The sequence below is a fragment of the Protopterus annectens genome, chromosome 13.part0 (genome assembly GCF_019279795.1).
Source record: "Protopterus annectens isolate FY-2018-M chromosome 13.part0, PAN1.0, whole genome shotgun sequence".
Classification (NCBI taxonomy): Eukaryota; Metazoa; Chordata; order Ceratodontiformes; family Protopteridae; genus Protopterus; species Protopterus annectens.
This window is the reverse complement of record NC_056747.1, coordinates 629279057-629299985: the sequence shown is the minus strand read 5'-3', so window position 1 is coordinate 629299985 and position 20929 is coordinate 629279057.

Genomic DNA, 20929 nt, shown 5'->3' with positions numbered 1-20929 from the left:
TGGGGACCGGGTCACCTCCTCCTCGGGTCCCGGTGAGAAGCAAGGGGATCGGATCCGACGAGGAGGTGAACCAGAAGCCCTGGAGAGAGAAGACCGTTTGGCAGGCGGGGCCGAAGAGGAGCCCTCAGCCCGCCGCTTAAGGTGCTTCTCCCTCCGCTTCTCTTTCCTGGCCTCCCTCTCCTCCAGAGCTGCAGCGGGAGGTTGAGTCCTGGCTGGAGGGAGGGGAGCAGGAGTGGCCGCTACAGAGGACTGGGTAGTAGTCACAGAAGTACCAGAGGTCGGAGCTGGGTCTGGGGGTAAAAGGCCCACCAGAATCAGCTTCGACATCCGGTCCTTAAGTGCCCTGGGGTTGAACGCAGTGCAAATCGCGCAACATGAGGAGAGGTGTTCAACCCCAAGGCACCTCACCTAATGCACCAGGTGTGGCCATCAGCCGGTGAAAGCTTGTGACCACACTCGGTGCATTTCGAAAAAATGGCTTTAGGGGCCTCCGACATCACTAAAAGGAAACACACCCACTAGGCCCCTACACACTATACACACACACACACACACACACACACACACACACACACACACACATACTGTGACCAGCGAGGGCAGGGAGGAGAAATAAAAAGTAAAAATTAAGCTAATTTAAGCTAAAAAGAGAGAAATTAGCGTTAAGGGAAACCTAAACACACACACAGACACTCGCTCAAAAACAATATAAGAAAAAAGTGAAAAACTTTCTTTTCTCACAGAATCTGACCAAGAGCTCTGGAATCTAGCTGTTGCTTGAAGAGCGGCAAACTAGATCTGAGGTCAGTCAGGGTTGGTAGGGGATTATGGGTAAAGGGAGGAGCTAGGAGCTCGGATTTATGCTGTGATAGAAGTTGCTGGCTCGGATCCGAGATCGGATCTGTATCCCAAAGGTTGCTGACAAATGAAGTTCCTACTTCAGATCTGCTATTTGCACTCTGCTTTTCTTAATATAATTCAATATTTTTATACCCTTTTGTCTATATCTGTGAGACCATTCACATTCCAAAATAATAAGTTTAATATAGCCATTATGATAGAAGTTATTATTCCCACCTGTAGTATATGACTTTTTTGAAAGTCTATTTCCCGCTTTTGGGTTACATGCACCCACTAATGTTTGGCAGATTGATCTCTTATACAGTTGCTTCTAGTCATCTCCACTTGAACCAGTGTCACATTTTACAAGACTTTTTGTTTTAATGAAAACCCTCGGGGAGAAAAAAAAAACAGACACACCTCAAGAACATCTGTGTAATCTATTAACTTAAAACCAATGCACAGAGATATGTACATATTCAAATAATGAAGTTTAACCTTCCTGATAGGAACAACTATCCCAAATTGATAGCTACATACACAGGCGTAATTTAACCTAACAAAGTTTATCCATACTAATGCACATATAGCCTGTGCTCCTACTAATTGCTGTCTGTTCTTGTCTTACCAACATTCCCCTCCTAAATGTGAAAAACAGCTTATATGCTTTTAAAAAACATTAACTTTAGCTTTAAAAAATGTTCTGGGTTTTATTGCTTCCCTTACAGTCAACATCTCTCCATGGAAACACAAGTACAAAATGTATAGCTCTGCAAACATCTCAACTTACATTGAATATTTACTTTCCACTGGCAAACTTTTCATTACCTTTTCATTACATTGTGTCTTACTTGCTTACAGAAAAAAACTTATCAGATTAAACCAAAGGCCTTAATCCAGACATTTATGTATGCAAAAGTAAGACAACATATCAACTCTACATATATCTGTGCACTTTTATACCTCATCAACTCAAGATTACAGGTTAACTTAAACATGCTTTTGTCCAGCCTTTCCTCACTTTCAACATTGCGATGCCTGCATTTCTTAGAAGTATACAAGAAGAAAACAAGAAACTTGTTTACTTTAGTATAAAATAAGTGGTGGTACAGTGGTAGCATTGTCGCCTCACAGCAAGAGGTTCTCCCATTTGATTTGCGGCTGGAGCACCTTCTGTGTGGAGTCTGCATGTCCTCCCTGCAGTCGAGTAGTGATCCAAAGACATGCGTGAATGGGTGTGCCTTCGTTGAAAGTTGGGTGTCAAGCTGGCACCTCGGCACCGTAAAAACCTACTGCCAATTATTAGCAGACCGGAGTTCTGCTGTGGTGACCCCGAACCAGGAAAAGCCGAAAGAAAAACAACAACCACATATGAAAATAACATACAGTTTGTATCTTGGTGTCCCATACAAATACTGTTAGTGACAAAAATTGTTTTACTTGCAGTTATTTTTCTTTTCTTTTTCTTTCCTCCTTCCCTTCAGTGTCCTTCCAAACACACATGAAATGCAGTGGGACATATGCATTTCAGTCGCCCATAAGTTTAACAAAGTCAACAAAAGTTCAATCTTTCCACTTTTTTTTGTAATGCAGCATTTTAAAAATGTGATTGATATTTTATAGTGTCACATTAACTAATTTTAATGTTGCACGTCTCCCTGTTCATCTCCATCTCCGAACTCCAGAGTACTCCTGACTACTCAGCTCCTGTACTTTTTTCTGTCTCTCAAGCATTTTCCTTTGGAACACTGGAAAAGGTTTCACTGGCAAAGTGTCTCTATAGACTTTATTATCAGAAGAATGAGAAGCAGATTCCACTTCTGTTTGATTGCTTACTTTTTCTTGGACAGACGTTTGTATTTCCTCCTTAGTTGCTCTGCATCAAAGAAGTGACTTTGATCTTTCAGGAAAAAATATTCTGAAGAGAGCTAGGTACAGCAGCTTGAATCTCATACTGGAGTCTCAACATTCCATGATTGCTGGGATAAATTTGCTTCACTTCTGCCTAATGTACAGTGAATAATCATTTTCCACAAATAGTCTGACTCAAATTTTTAATACTTTGCCCTTTTGCCATAGTTTTGTTGGTATCATTTCTTTCTGCTGGTACAATTGCATCTTTACTAATTCTGATCTTTGCTACTTTCTCACGGCCAGGTTTGGAGCATACATGATGTACCCTTTCAATTAACAACTCCTGTTGTGGAATATTGCTTATTTGTGCTTTCATAAAATTAATAGTCTGTTCCTTCCTGTTTTTCTGGTACTGCAGAAAATCTCAGGTGTTCCCCGAGTGCCCTTTTCTCTAATTCTGGCATTTTTAGAAATGGCTCTTCTTGAGCAGTCTTATATTCAGCCCAACTTTTTCTTCCTTTCAACCTGTGATTTTTTTTTAGTTTAATCAATTCATCTGAATACCTGTTTACCTCTTCTTCCATTTTCCAGCCTTTTGTTATTTGAGTTGATATATTTTTTTCAGTGTTCTGTTTATTATAATCAGATCCTAGCACATTTTGATTTACCTTTTCCTCTAGATTACTGGAAGCCATATCTTGCACCAAAGCTGGATGTTGAGCTGCTTTTTCCTGAACTGCAGGATTCTGTCTACTCAGTGTTTTCTCTTCACCTTTTTGGTGGATTTTCTTTCAGGCCTTCTCAGTTTCTTCTTTGCTGACATTCAGATGGCATACTTACTCGCCCGTAATTTAATTTATTGCAACTTGCAGAGTTTCTGGCCCTTATCTCTCAGTTTCATTTATTTTTTTTCATACTGGAGAAGCTAAAGTCAGGCTGTTGATTAGTATGCAGCCATACTGGAAGTCTCCAGCTATAATCTATGTTACTGAAAGCAACTAGTTAAATCCTCTACTGGCTGCATGCTTCTCTCACCATGTATGAAAAGGAAGAAGACCTTCCAGTTTTAGGGTGTCTCAGAACTGAGCCTAACACTGTTCTGTGCCTGAAGTGCATGGAATGGGTAGCAGCTAATAGAGGTGCAAAGGGAACATACTGGTGTAAGGCTACATTGTCCTACTTGGACGCATACTGAATCAGATAGTACATGGTGTGGCAGATAATGAAATATGCTACATTTCTTGAAAATTAGGTAAATGTCTATCAGTAAATCCAAATAGGGAATGAGTACATGTCCCTACTAACAGTGGATGTGCACTGGCATTCCCTTGTCAAAGCAGCCCTAAGCATTACTATGGGAGGATTTCCTTCCACTCAAGGCTCAGTCCAAAGTATCTGCTCTGTGTATTCAGTGAATGCATGCTACTGAGTTATGTGGCCTACCTTTTGACTGACCAGCTAGGAATACAACCATAAGTGGTTAGTGGGATAGTTTGAGCTGTTATCAACTCAGACACATGTCAGGAACCCTTCTCCAACATTCTTTTTATCAACCACCATGGTTGATTCTACAGTCTCCAACATTCTGGAAAAGAAACGTACAGTTGTGTAAGTAAACTTATTATGATATGATGGTAGATATTTGAATAATCACTGCTGCAGTAGCCTTAGCTATATGGATTATATCCTGCCAAGGATATAACAGCTGGTCAGCTTCCATAAACCCTTGGGTCCCATGCTCTTCAGATCTTGCATGGCAATAAAGAAAGGGATGCTGAGCCCTGAAAGGACAATGCTAGAACAAAAACAAAACAAAAAAACAAAACAAAAGTGTCTGCACACTGGCATAAACATCAAAAATAATGGAGACAGAACAACTACTGCAGCAGTGATCGTTTGAACATCTGCTTTAAGAGTGTATAAAAACTTAAAAGACTGAGGAGCTTTATACATTTTACCAGCCTTTTTAGGAACAGCAGGCTGACTGTAAGCAAGACTGCAGGTAGTGACTCACATATATCCTCCAAATCTGATAGAAATGGTGGAATGGGTAAAGGTTCTGCAAATTCCTTGTTGCTCATGGTATTTTCTGAGGGACTGAGAAACCTCAATGTTCTTCCACTGAAGCAACTGGAATTGCGATCTTTAGGAAAGGGTAAGAGCAAATTACATAGAAAAAATGGGAATTATGGGAACAATACATGCATAGTAGGAACGAGGTTTAAAATAAGGCAGGATCTGAATGAGCTACGTAATGTTTGACAAAGACTGTATAGATTAAAAGTGATGTATAATGTTTGTAATGAAAATTGCCAATATGGTTTGTTTTCATTTATATAAATGTATGATTACCTATATCATGCGTGATAGTTTAATAAAGATGTTTCTTGTTTAAAAAAATTCTCCCACTAAAAACACTGGTATGTTCTGGAAATGGACTCAGAGAAAGAGAAATTCTACTATATCCATTGTATTAATCACTGCTGCAGTAGCCCCAGCTATATAGGTAGATTACCCTGGCATACTACATCTGGGTGGTGGAAGGGCAAGAATCTAGAAGGCCCTGGAGAATGGTCCTACCAAAGCCTAGAGAGGGCATCACACTAGTAAAGCCTTGTAAACATATTCCTAGAGGAACACTTTTCTGTTTCTAGAATACTTCTACAATCCAGCTGTTTCCAAAAAGTTATAGATGAAGCCAAGGCCCTGGTCAAGCGGACCTTTACCTTGTCTGGAACAGTTTTGTTGTGGTGAGTATCATTTTTGAAATAGTTTTTTTTTCTTTTTTTATCACAGGCTGCCCTTTTTTCTTGCATTCAGAGTTACATTCAGAGATGTGGGATGCATGACTAGGCTTCAAAAGGGGTTTGTGGTTGTTAGCCTAGTAAACACCTATGAACCTAAGAAGAAATTAACTGATCCAAAGATCTAGTTTTGGCAAGATATTACCCAAGTTGTCTGTGAACATCCAATGTAGGGATTATCCTTTCTTCCTCATTTTTAGGTTCAGGAAAGAAAATGGGGAAATAGTTTGGCTTAAAATAAATTTGAATACCACTTCAGTCATAAAAGACAAATTAGTTTTCAAAGAACCCTGTCTGTGGAAAATGAGATGGGGTTCACTCGCCATAAAAGCTTACAACTCAAAGTTTTTTTCTTGTGGAGGTCAGAGCAATCAGTAAAACATTTTTTTATGTTAAGAACCTCATCAGCCAGATTAGCTGGCTCAAATAGAGCAAGTCTTAGATTCCCTAATGCAAAATAAGATCCCAAGGAAGGGCCACCAGTTTTCTTAGAGGCCTCTTATGCAAAACCCCTTTAAAAAACATTTTAACATGAAATGAGGAGGATCTATGTGCAGATATGCTGAAATGGCTGATAAGTGAACCTTGATGGAGGAGTAAGAAAGGCTATAGAATATTAGCTCTCACAAATATTGTAAAACCAGAGAAACACTATTTATGAATGGGTGGTGGTTGTGTCCTTGGCACCAACTAGAAAACATTTTCCATTTATTAATATATGATTTTCTAGCAGCAGGCTTTCTTGACTCCATTAGTACATACTGCACTTCTTCAGTAAGCAAGTGCCTAAAGGGAATTAAGTCCTTATCATCCAGGAAGTCAGTTGACTTTGATTGGGTTGTGGTGTATCAAACACCCCTGATCTTGTTTAAGTAGATCCATTCTGTGAGGAAGCTTGTGGTAACTGTCCCTGGCCATTTCCAACAGAAGGGAGAACCACTGCTGCTTGGATCAGATGGGAGTAACCACAGTGATCTTTGGAGATTTGTTGTGAATCATCAGAGGTACTCTGAATATCAGTGGAAAGAGTGGAAAAGTATACAGGACTATTCCTGTCCAAGGAAAAGAAAAGGCATTTGTCTTCCAGGCCCTCTTGGGTGTAGTCCTGTAGCAGAATCTTGCCAGCTGATTGTGCAGAGAGGAAGCAAACTGGTCTATTTGATGAATTCCCCACAGGTTCATCAAATCTTGGAAGACCCCCTTATCTAGTTTTTATCCTTGAAGGTCTGCCCTAATCCTGCTCAGCTGTTCTGCCACACAGTTTTGCTCCTCTGAAATGCAGAATGCCTGTGGAGTGAGATTGTGCTGTAAAGCTTCATTCCAAGCTACCATGGTTAGTCTGCAAAGGGGGTTTGACCTGGTTCCCCCTTTCTATGTTAATGCAAAACCTGTTATTCTATCAACATGATGTAGCACATAACTGTTGTATTGTCTGTGACAACTTGAAAAGGTTCCAGGGCTAAAGATGATTCAGAGAGTTGACTGCCTTGATCAGGGCAAGCATCTCTCTTATATTTATGTGCTTGCATCTGTCCTTGGTGTCCCACATACCTTGCACTTTTATCCTTCCTGAAGCTGCTCAAGCAAAGTCCGAGGTATCAGTGGTGATTGATTGATCTGGAGTAGGAAGGGTGACGTGGAGATGTACATTCAAGGATACTGGCTGTCTCCACCAAATTATTTCTGTTCTAACCAGTTCCAGCATTGAGATTTAAAAAGGCAAAGGATGTTGATGCTGGAACCAAAGAGACTTCAGATACCATTGTATCTTTCTCATTATGAGTCTTCCAAGGGGTATCATGAGAATCTCAAATGCCAGGAGACCCAAAATACTGAATGTAGATCAAATTGCAAGTGATGTGTGCTGTATCTTTAAGAAGCTTGTCAAAACTGTACATGCATGTATAAATTCCAGACATGTGCAATCCCTAGTGCCATTTTGAAAGAGCAGCCAGAGAGTCAGCATGCATGATCACAGTTGTTAGTTTGTACAAAGGTTAGTCAGTAAACTTCCATAGTGTGATGTGTTTGTATAAAATATAGCTGCTTGAACAGAACCTACCAACGTAGGAGAGCAACAGGGTGTCAGAACCGGGATCGCAGAGAATAATATTCAGAGTCATGAGGTGCAGAGACAACAGTGAAGGTAAAATTAAGAGAAACAAACGTGAAAAGAGTGAGAAAAAAATCAAAGGTAATGAGGAGTAGCATAAACTCTTTATTTGGTAGAAAAGACAAAGCAGGGCATTACAAGGGCACAAACCACATTATTAAGCAAGCTGAAGGCTTAAAATAAAGCATTTTGATGAAACAATTAACAGTAAAGCAAAATGAGTATGTTTGAAGCAATCCCAGGCATACTTAGAGTAAAACGAGCTCAAGAAAAGTACAATGGGCATGAAAAAGGCTTAAAGGAGCAAAATGAATATAATAAGGGCAAAAAGGGCACATTAAGCAAAAATAAAGCAAGGCGACTGCATGTGTTTTGGCAACGTGCTGTGTTTTGGCATAACTATGACTTATATTGTTCATATTTATCAAGGGCATAACTAAAGTTATTCAAAGTATCTCAAAGTGTGTAAAAGTGCTTACAGTGTGTGTTTGTTACTGTACATGGATTTTGAACAGTTTGTGTACAAAGTGCAATTACTTTATGAAATACAGTTAAAGTATAGCCATTTTGAAAAGTTTCTTGTGCTGGGTGTGTCTATTCGCAAAGTACCGCCATTACAGAGTGTTTCTTGCATTGTAAAGAGCTGCCTACCAAGGTACTGCCATTTTAGGGAAATTTCAGTGTGCTGTGTACAGTTATTCACAAAGTGCAATTACTTTTGAGATATTAATTTTGGGCAAGAGATGTCCAGTTTATTTGCATTGTGGAGTTATTTGATATGTTTCTTACACTGATAAGAGGTAATTTCTTGCAAAATGATATTTCAAGAGTATTACAGTGCCTGAGAGTCTTATTTCACAAAGTCCAATTACTCAAAGGTACTATGAGTTTGTCTATAACATAATTTCGAAAAGCACAAAAGATGTCATTTCAGAAGCGCAAAGGCATTGGACAGAGTTACAAATACTGGTTCTGGCATATGTGAATGTGGGGTTTATATTAGATCTTTGAATGCTTAGGTTGTCGAACGCCGAAACATTGACACCTAAACGTCAGTTTACTAAATGCGACAGGCCAATTAAATGAAATTTTCCTGGGAAAATATTTGCTTGGCTGTCATATGGGATTTGCCTTTTCCCAGATATAGCAATCTCAGATTTGGTATATTTAGTTAGGGTGGTGTGGGGGGTAAAGCCCCCCACTTGATTAGGGTTTTAGAGTTTTTTTTTGTTGGCCAAGTGCATTTTTTCCTGGGAAAAATTTCACGTAATTGGCCTGTCGCGTTTATTACACTTCAACGTTTAAGTGTCGAAATTTTGGCGTTCAACAACCTAAGTGTTCAAAGATCTAATATAAACCCTGAATGTGTGTATGTGCTTATTTGCAAAACCCTTCACAGGTATGTGTTAATATGACAGATTTCGTAACCCCCTACCACTTGAATTTGATCAGAATATTTCAGAAAATTGGACAATATTTGAGCAAGAGTATAATATTTTTATACAAGCAGCTTATGTAGATAGAGATGCATGCACCAGGGCATTCATTTTGCTAAACCTAGCTGGGTCAGAGGCCATAGAAAGAGAGCGTTTATTTGTGCATGCACAAGCAGTATATGAAGAAGAAGGTGAAAACCGTCTTGTTGTACAGGCTGAATCAAGGGAATACCCCGAGTGTTTGAAAGGCAAGTTCAGAGAAATGTGTAACCCTCAGACAAACATTATATTAGAGAGGCATTTGTTTTATACGAGAGATCAGAAACCAGGGGAAACACTTGCAGCTTATATAACTGATCTCAGAAACAAAGCTAAAATGTGTCAGTTTGGTGGCTTAAAAGATGTGCTGATAAAGGATAGGCTTGTGTGTGGTATTAATAGTGCTGCTGCGAGAAAGACTTTGCTTTGTGTCAGTGATTTAATGTTGAGCAAAGCCATAAGGATTTGTCAAATCCATGAAGTGACAGAAAAACACACACGTATGCTTGCGAGTGACAGGAGCATGGTTTCAGCAGGCTTCAGTGCCAATGTAGATGGCATGCAACATGTGGCAAATAGAAGTAGACCTAAGCATATAGTAGCCACAACCCTGCTGGTTCAACAGGGAAACAACATAGCTTTCCAGCAAGCTCAGTGCAGTACAAGCATGAATCAGCAAAACCCAAATCTAGCTTTATTGTTAACTTATCGCAATTGTGGTGCAAATCATGAGTCTAAAAGAGAGAAGTGCTTAGCATTTGGTCAGCAATGCCACAAGTGTAAAAATGGAACCATTTCCAAAAGTTTGCAAATCAAGTAAACCTCACACAGTTGTAAAGAAAGGTCACATGAAAAAGCAAGCTAATCAAGTAGAGCCAAAGCAGTCCTATGCAGATGGTATGTCAGTGCTTGGTGAAAAAGTTGATGTGAATTTATTACCAAGAAGCAAAGTGTTTTGTACAGTCCGGATTAATGGAAAATCCAAAGAGCTTAAAGTAGACACTGGTTTAAAGTGTAATGTTATATCAGCAGATGCATTTGCTAAAGTGAGAACTAAGGAACAACTCAATATGGCCAGTAGTGCGAAACTTGTTGCTTATGGACGTGAAGAAATTCAAACCAAAGGTTCAGTGATGCTTTCATGTTACTTGGCCCAGAACTGTTACAACTTGTTATTCTATGTAGTCCACAGGCCAGTACAGTCTTTATTGGGTCTCAAAGACAGTTTAATGAATCTGCTTTCATTTTCTACAGAAGTTCATCATTTAAGTGCATTTCCAATTTTTCTGAAGCCATTTTCTCAGAGTATGCTGTTTTTGATGACAAGTTAGGCAAGCTTCCAGTTGTGTATTCCATGAAGTTAGACCCAGAGGTCACTCTAGTAGTCAGACCGGCAAGAATAGTTCCACTAGCTATGCAGGATAAAGTTAAGGTTCAGTTGGATAAAGTAGTGCAGCAAGGTGTAATATGTCCAGTCACAGAACCAACTGAATGGGTGTCATCCATGGCAGCTGCTCACAAAAAAGGCCCACATGAAATCAGTATATATATTGACCCAAGAGATCTGAAAAAAGCATTAGAGAGACCATATCATCCAATGAGCACAGTCGAAGTTGCAGCCTTAATACTGAGTGCCACTGTTTTCTCGGTCTTGGATGCAAAGAGTTCATTTTGGCAAGTGATGCTTGATCGCAAATCCTCATTTCTAACCACTTTTGGTACTCCATTTGAAAGATGCAAAATTTGTTCCAAATGGCATCCTTAAGAATCTGTAAGTGAAATCTTTCATTGTGCAATGGTGCACATTTTTTTCAGGTTATCCATGTGCCATAATATTAGATGATGTACTGGTTGGAGGCAATGGTGAAGCAGAGCATGACAGAAACCTCAAGAAAGTTCATGACAGAGCAAGTGAAGTAAACATGAAGCACAGTCCTCTGATGTGCAAATTCAGACTTCCAGAAGTTGCATATGTAGGTCATTTGTTTGCAAGTACAGGCATGAGACAAGACCTGACCAAGAAAGCAGCTATTCTTGAGATGTCAGCACCACACAATGTACAAGCTCTACAACATTTCCTGGGTATGGTCAACTATTTAGGCAAGTTTATACCAAATTTCAGTGAGTTGACAGCACCTTTAAAAGAGTTAATATGCAAAAATGTTGCATGATCATGGGTGAAACGGCACCAGAAGGCATTTGAAGACCTTGAGCAGAACACTGCCACACCTACATTAAGATACTATGATGTGAACAAACCAGTTACCCTTTCCTGTGATGCTTCAAAAGTTGGTCTTAGTGCAGCTATATTTCAAGAGGGGAGAACAGTAGCCTATGCATCTAAAACACTTACCCAAACTGAGATGCAGTATGCTCAAACATAGAAGGAGCTTTTGGCAATAATATTTGCATGTTCCAAGTTTCATTATTATATTTATGGTCGAGCTATTCAGATTGAAACTGACTGTCAACCTCTAGTTACCTTTCTAAAGCATATGCATTCCACTCCCGCAAGATTACATTGAATGATGCTCAAATTGCAAAAGTTGTATCTTTTGACTTTTCCCGGTTAGGGTTCACCACAGTGGAACTCCGGTCCGCTAATGACTGGCAGTAGATTTTTACGTACCGACTTGCCAGGCCTGACGCACAACCTTCAACGAAGGTACACCCATTCACGCATGTCTCTACACAGAAGACACTTTAGCTGAGAATCGAACAGGACGTCTTCCTGTGAGGCGACAACGTTACCGCAGCACCACCATCGCAGTTTCAAAATGGACTATGCGAAAGGCAAGTTGCTTTATCTGGCTGATACCTTATCCAGATCACCCCGAAATATGACAGAACAGCTTGGCGCAGAGAATTTTCCACTTTATTCTGATGGCAGTGTATAACTTTTTCCACCACTAGACTTGATGAGTTGAGATCACACTCGAACTGATCCAATCTTACAAAAGCTCAATCACTACATTAATGTTGTATGGCCGTCAAAGCAACCTAGTGTACCACCTGAAGTGCAAACCTATTTTCCTTACAGAGATAAATTGTTGATGGCAGATGGGATTATTTTCAAAGGTCCTAAAATTGTTGTTCCTGCTTCCTTACAACAAGAGTATATTCAGATTTTGCATCGTGGTCAACCAGGATCCACATCCACTAAGAGAAGAGCGAGAGAATTGATATTTTGGCCTACATTACCAAAAGACATTGACAGCATACTTTCGTTTTCTTCAGTATGCAATAGTACTAGACTGCATTTGCAAAGAGAAACACTTCAGCTATGTCCAGTTCCTGAACTACCTTGGTCAGCAGTAGCCACTGATATCTTTGAGTGGAACAATCAACACTACTTGGTTTTGGTAGACTCTTATTCAAATTGGCTTGAGATCGATCTGCTACCTAACCTAACATCTATTGCTGTTATTACTAAGTTGAAACGTCATTTCTCAGTCCATGGTAGTCCACACAAAGTTTTTTTCTGACAATGGTACTCAATTTACTAACCAGTTTCAGAAATTTGCAAAAGAATGGGACTTTGTACATGTCACTAGTAGTCCTGAATATCCTCAGTCAAATGGTCTAGCTTGAATGTACAGTGCAGAGTGCAAAGCAATTACTTGACAATAGCAATGTGTTCTTGAATTTGCTTAATCTCAGGAACATTCCCAATGACGATATTCTTGGGTCACCTGCTCAAAGACTGCTTTCCACGCAAACCAAAACTACACTACCCATTAATTCCAGTTTATTAAGGCCTAAAGTTAACAACAGTAAAACCATCAAGGCTCAGTTGTTTAAGAAGTGTAATATCCAGAAAGCTAGTTATGACAGATCAAGCAGACAACTTTGTCCGTTGAGGGAAGGAGAGATGATACGAATCCAGACAATGAAAGGTTTTGATTGAATTGGACAAATTACAGACATCTGTGCTGAGCCAATATCCTACCTGGAAGGCTCTGAGGATGTGGAGTATAGGAGGAATCGTAGACGTCTTCATGTACCAGAATTATCATCACAACAGTGTTTCTGTGATGTAGACTCCAAATCAAAGAGCGAGTCAGGTACTGTTCCCATACCAGAATGTGTTCAAATCTCTGATTCCATTCCTGAAAATGTTTCGAACATTCCACAGGTCAAACATTTTGCAGAGACAGTTGCTAAATCCAATTCCCAGTTTTATGTTTCACGATATGGATAAATATCTAAGCCGAGTGTGAAATACGCAGCAACATAGACTGGATTGTGTGTGTGTGTGTGTGTGTGTGTGTGTGTGTGTATATATATATATATATATATATATATATATATATAATCTATATATATATATATATATATATATATATATATATATATATAATCTATCTGTACTGTATATATATATCTGTATATGTGTGTGTACTTAGTAATGTATAATGCATGACAAAAAATTACTGGAGATTTCTGCATGCCATATAGACTCATAAGGTTGTATGATCTATTCCTGAAGGAGGGAGGATGTAGATCAGAGTGCAAGTGACGTGCTGTATTTTTAAGAAGCATGTCAAGACTGTACATGCATGTATAAATTCCAGACGCATGCAATCCCTAGCACCATTTTGAAAGAGCAGCCAGAGAGTGAGCACGCATGATTGCAGTTTTTAGTTTGTATATAAGTTACTTAAGTTAAAGTTAGTAAACTTCTATTGTGATGCGTTTGTATAACTTATTCCCTCCAGTAGAGCTCTTTTGAGTGTGTACCTTTAACTCCCAGTGGGTGTGGCTTCAGCCTTTAAAAAATGCCATTATCACCTTACAGTTCTAACAAATACTTATTGACAGAGGTCATATATCAATACAATTGTGTTTGCATTCATATATGTTTCAAGATAAAATATTCTGATACCTTGCGTGCAGCATGATTTTGGAATTATTTATGCAAATATGAACAGGCAATATCTGACGCCTAGAGGGAGCAATGGGAGGTAACTGCAGAAATGCTTGTAGACGTCACTCTGCTGTAATGAGATAAAATAAAGCTGCTTGAACAGAACCCACAAAGACTCTTCTACTGTATCCAAAGTAGGAGAGCAACACCGAGGTATTCCCTTGCAGGGACTAAAGTCGGCTAGGAAAACCTTACAAATAGATCCAGATATAGATCTAGTTTTCTTGTGGAAGAAAAGCTCTTTGAAGTGTCTAGCTGGCACCTGTGGAACACAAGCCTGTGTGAAAGCATCCAAATAGCCTTTTGAATGGTCTCTTGGACTCCCAGCTTGTGTAAGAGATCTCTCCAAATGTAGATTCCAGATACTTTGAAAAATACTCTGTAAAGATAAGCAAGTCATCCAAATATGGAAAAAATGTGGATAATATGTAGCCTGCAACATGCTTTACCTGGAGCTAGGGATTTTATGAATATTCTTGGTGTAGATGATGGTCCCAAGGATAAGGAAGAGAACTGACACAAAAAAAACTTAAAAAATGCCTGAAGTCAGGATGAATCGGGATGTAATAATGAGCATCTTTTAAATCTAGTGTTACCAGGAAACTTAAATGAGGAAGAAGTGGTAAGAGGTTGTGAAGTGCAACATCTTGACCTTGGGCACTATCACAAACAGGTTTTGGAAAGAAAGAGCCAGTACTGGTCTCCTAGAATTTTTTTCTTTGGCGCTAAAAGCATCCTTGAATATAAACCTTTCTCAGCCTAGAAATGAAGAACTGATTCTATAATTTCCTGGGTCAGTATGGGTTGAAGTACAGGAGAAATAAAGGTCTGGAAGATGAGGAATTACTCCCTGGAAAGGAGGATTTCCTCCCACTACCAACTGTAACTTTGATGAATAATCATCAGAACCCATTTGTCTACCTGTTGGCAAAGAAAAGTGGTATTCAGACTTTCTGGAAGGGAAAATGGACTTTCGAAGGGGTGGGGAGTCTCTTAAATAGTCATTCTGACTTGGACTGCCTTGGTTTTGGGGAGTTCCTGATTTGTTTTTGGACCCCCTGAAATTCCTTGTCAAACATCTGCTTACCCACATTTTGCTGAGACTTTTTTTTTCAACAAAACTGAATGAAGGGTTACAGAATCCCTTAGAAAATTTGAAAAAGGGGGGCTGAAAATCTTACAGATTCCCTCCATCAGCTTATCCATTTCAACACTTTTTGATAACCTCTACAGCAGAGGAACTAAAAACTACATGTCTATCCAATGGAACATTTAAAATCACAGTTTTCACATCCTCTGGGAGGTTCTGAGACTACAGCTAGGCAAACCTCCTCAAAACAGTACCAGTGGCCACAGCCCTGGAAGAAACATCAGTTGAGTCATACACGGACTAAACATTTAGTCATGATTTGTAAAATGGAGGAAACTAAAGTATTTAAAGCAGAAGTTTTCTCAAAGGAAGAGACTGCAGACAGAACATTCCTCATACTTTCACCATTAGAATAAACGTTAACATATCAGCATGGCCATAACTTTCAAATGTACAGATTTTTGCAGATAGTCTAAATGTTTGCCTAATTTTTCACTGTATTCCTCATAAAAGTTCTGGTTTTCTGACAAATCATTGAGGACTGAAGTTAGAAAATGACACATTTGAGTTTCAGACTTCCTACCTTAGAAAATGTATGCTAATGCAAAACCTGTTACTCTTAACATTATAAGTTTATAACAGCAATATTTAAAAACTGTCGCTATGTCATATCGTTGTCACCCCTATTTATGGCTTTGTTCAGATTTCTTGCATTAAGTGGTTGAGAGGTGTGAGCCTCACAATTCAAATTCTGAAAATCAAAGTTGCAGAAGCATAGACATTTTCTCTGCACTTATCAATAATATTCCCATCCTTCTCAGAACAGCAGGGCTATTAATTAGCTGTTTAGCAGTAGTAGGATTAATAAAAGCAATAGCTGCTGGCTCAGGTTTTCCAAGATTGTATACAAACTTAAAAGACTGAGGAAAGGTATACATTTCATCAGCCTTTTTAGGGGCAGCAGACTAATTATCAGAAAGACTGCAGGCAGTGACACACATAGCTGAGAGACCTGGAGGAATGGGTGAGAGATCTAGAAATTCCTTCTGTAACAGCTCGTGGTATTTTCTGAGGGATTGTTCTCCCACTGAAAACACTGGCATATTCTGGAAATGGACTCAGAAAAAGAACACCCCCCCCCCCCAATAGGGAGAATCAGAAACTGAGCTCTCCTCAGAGTTCTCTTCAGGAAAAAAGGTATTCCTCTTTCTTTTACTAGAAATAACTTTATATGAAGGATGAATAACCTGAATTAAACCCTGAGCCAGATCCAGTAAACTATTCCCATCTAAGGAAATTTGAGGAGGAGTAGATACATATTTAATTTTCTGTTTCTTTTTGACAAGAAAAATGGAGCAACAGTGTTAATAATGGCAATGACAGCATCTTTCTCGAGGATGGGCAAAACATTCTGATCAAACAAGGGAGTCTTCCTTGTTTTCTCTCCCATGAGCAGCAACAGCAACTCTCTTGCCACTGAGGGGACCCCAGCAGCTTCACAGGATATGGCTAATCCCCTGTAGGTGCTACACCAGAGAGATCTGGGGTAAAAAGATGAGTGGTCTGACGAACAAGCTATGGCCTTATCAGTCACCCACCTGCAGTTGATGCAAATTGTTAGCCTGCTGTGGTGGGAAAGGCTGCTTGCTAATCTTTTTCTTTTTATAGCAGGGAGAATGACCAGCTATGGGGCTAGTAGTTTGTTCCATGGTTAAGCTGAAAATGACTCCTCTTTCCTGGGGAACACAAGCAACAAAAGCCAGTAAAAATTAGTCTTTAAAAGTCACTTTTTCACAGAAAACACAGTAAAATGAAATTTAAAACATGTTGGCAGCCTCATAAATAGACAATTTCTCCACAGAAAAAAATGGGTTTCGATTACTTTAAATAACATTTACATTGACGTGAAAAAGTACACTCCCTTTTAAAAAGTACAGTTATGTCTCCTGACAGTCCATTAAAACACAAACTCCTAGCTTAAAAATCACTTTCCTGAACATTAAAGTGCAATAAAACATTTTTAATGTGGAAGGTTTTTACCCAAAGGGAATTTATCTGCCAGCAAATGGAACAGCACAAGCAGACTGTCGATCCTTGAAAGTCCATAGAGGAACACTTTAACAGCAGGGAAGCTCTGATAGGCTTGGTGCCCAAACCTGTCTTTTTAATCAGCTAGAGTTGACTAACTGTTTGAGTGATGGAAAGTGCCCTGAAGCTTTGGAAGCTGGTTGGCTGTTACATAGCTAAGGCTGCTGCAGCAGTGATCAATATGATGATCTACATGTTCTACTGAGCCAGTCAAAATACTATTGTTATACTAGACCTGACAGCTGCTGAGCTTCCTAGAACCCCAGTCATACCTTTGGACTTCAAACCAGCTGCACCAGTGACGACCCACTGTCCATTTGTGCTTATCTCTAAAACCACACTACCTTCTAGCAATCACTTCAAGACTGCACTAAAAACTCACTTAAAAAGTCTTTGATTATGCCCATGCACCAATCCCGATTACTAACCCTCCTTTTACCTCCCCTTCCTCTCCCCTAGCCACTGTGCCTCACATGGTCTGATTATTGCATTCCTTCCTCTAAAGGCTCTGGCTCACCCTTTACCCTCCCCTTCCCTCCATAATCAATCTCTCAGACCTGTTATAACATGCTTAACTACCTCACTTCATCTCAACTCCAAATACATATCCAACTGACTTGCATCTAGCTTCCTCTGACTACCACGTATACTACTCAGTCTCCTCTTACTCCTCTGTCTTCCCCTTCCATCCCATTAGCCCTTCTAGCTTGTTCCACCTTCATGTGGAGCTTCTGCTTTATATCTGCTTGAGTTTACTGCAATATTTCTATATAAGATTTAGGTGTATGAAATTAGAACAGTATCTGCTTGAGCTTAGTACTATCTGTATATACATCCTACCTTTATTCCTAGCCTCTAGCTAGACATTGGTATGTCTGTTCATTACTGTTGTATAGCTAATGTTTGCTGCTGTATGTATTATTTGCTATTTTATGTATATTCAATTGTTCTTCTTGTCCTCTGCTGCTCATTTATTGTTCTGTGGAGCTTTTCTCCCCGGGCCGCCACTGAAAAAGGACCTGCGTCCAGTTGGAATTTCCCGGTAAACAAATGTAAATAAATCTTAGATTATGCTAAAGTGGCATGATACTTTGGAACTTCACCTCCCTCCTCTTCAATACTTGCACATCCCTGGTCAGCTGACATTTTTGTTTTGGAGGGGGGGGTCTGGCTTCTATGCTGTCTATTACATCTCTGTCCATCTGTTAGACTAGCATTAGTTCTAAAGTTGTCAGTGCCAATTACTCAGACATCAGCTTCAGCACTGTTGCAGCCTTCAGCATAATTTTATTCAGCATCAGTACTACTGGTGTTGACAAAATCACAAGTCCCAGTCATGTCAATGCCAATCACTAGGACACTGATGTTTTTATGTAGTTTCTGGCACCAGGGTTTTTGCAAAGGTTCTAATGCTTTTGACATCAGCTATGGTATTGCTGCTTCCTGCATCTGAGCCAGGTTTTCATTGCTAGATTTACAACCTGGCTTCCAGGGACTTTCTTCAATGCTGGCTACTCCTGTGTTGTATCTGTAAATGTCAGAGGCCATGTCTCCTCCTCCTGCCCTAATACTGGGGTATTCTCTTTTGGCAAAGACTCCAAAACCAGAACCACAGTCTCTGCATTGGTCCTAAAAAGCCTCTGAGATGCCACATCCCAGATGTCCTTCCACGGGGAGTAAAGTGTGATTAACATGTTTTAGAAGTTAACTAGGCTGCGTTAGCATTGCATATGGTGTATTTCCATAAGGCTGTAAGTGAAGAAATGTGCTAGATGCTAGAAAGATTGACAGATGTGCCACTTAGGAGCAAGCTGCTGACATGTGACACAGGCCTTGTGTGACGGATCCACACAGCCTACCAGTTTTATCACTGTGTATGTTTAATTATTGCCAGATTGATTATTGCTAGTTCTTGATATGCCATTACCTCACTATATGCTGCTAATACTGAAACAATACAATATGCTTAAGAGCAGGCCTTGCTCACTGATTACTGGTATCATTGAACTTTTGTTAACCTATAAGTTGTTTATCAGCTTAAAAGATGTTTACCAGAATGTGGGGATTTCAAAGAGGAACTATATCACAAGATTGTGAGCTAACTGTTCCCTGAAACACAGGACCAGACATTACTAGACTTGTTTACAACTTAGGAGATGATCTGTAATTTTCTAAAATATTCCATCAGCTCATGATGAGCCTGTAATGTCAGATCTTTCTACAATATTCTGCCAACTCAAAAAGACTATAAAAGCTCAAAGGCTAAGATGAAAATCATCATCAGCATCCGGATTTGATCACAGCACCAGCCTGAACTGAGCTTAGAGACATTAGTGTCGGCCTTGCCTTGACTGAACAGATAGCTGCAATCAGTGGCAAAGATGATTTTGTTTATGCATATGCTTGTAAGTACATGATTTATTAGTTTTGTTTATTTAGTTTTAGCCTTACTGTACTTTAAGAAAAGTTTTGCTTAATAAATTAATAAGTTGTTTTGTGTCATTTCTATTCCTGTATTAACCTCAGATTTTGAAGTAACGGACAGATACACAGGATCTTAGAGACATTCAGTGTCGGCCTTGCCTTGACTGAACAGATAGCTGCACTGGATAGGATTTGAAGTTTCCTATCAGTGGCAAAGATGATTTTGTTTATGCATATGCTTGTAAGTACATGATTTATTAGTTTTGTTTATTTAGTTTTAGCCTTACTGTACTTTAAGAAAAGTTTTGCTTAATAAATTAATAAGTTAAGTTTGAGCCTTGGTGTTTTGTGTCATTTCTATTCCTGTATTAACCTCAGATTTTGAAGTAACGGACATATACACTTGGCGAGTCGGGCCGGATCTGGGGTTTGCAGTAGAGATGTCACAACAACAACCAATGTTTTTCCTTTAAAACACCTAGGTATAGGTAAGAAGGATGTTGCATTAAGCACCCCAAATAAGTTGGGTGTTGATGCTACTTTGACAGCATTATTTGGGAAGTGGGATCCTAAGGTATTGAGTCAAGTTTCTCCTCCTCCTTCTCCAAAACCCTGCAGGAAAGACCTAAGGCAGATCCTGATAGCCTAGCTAGAGCTTTAGAAGGGTTAAAATTGGATGATAAGGGAAAAAGGTGAAGGAGGGGGATGGCTGTTCTTTGAAGCAATTCAGGAATTAGACAGAGATGTAGACTCACTAAAAGAAAAAGTTTCAGAATTAGAAGAGCGATGTAAAGAACTCACACACACACATAGATTAGATAGAGATGCCTTGGAGAAGGCAAACATGGCACTTGTTAAAGTAGGGGAGGAAGCTGAGCACTGGAAATTTAATTCAGTGACTTTAGCTACTCGGATAATACAACAGCTGGGAGAAGACAACGCCATCCACCCTCAAGGCCGCTGTGTAAGGCAGAGTTTGATCCTGAGAAGTGGGAAGGTGATTTCAACAGATGAGGGTGATAGTGATTTTGAAATAGTAAATCCTCCGTTATTGAGAAAAGGGACAGTGGACTGGAGGGCAGTACCACAACAATGGGTGGAGGTGCTGAGTTAAGCTGAATTATTGAATATAATCCAAATCTATAAGAAACTGTTTTGGTTTCTTGGGTTTGGGACATCTAAATGCTGAAGAGATGCACCAGTGTGCATGTCTGGTGTTTCACCCACGCCTAAAGCAAATAGTAAACAATATAGATCATGGTGATTCCCAGGTGAATACACTGGTGGTGTGGTTAGCCAGATGCTACAGCAGTA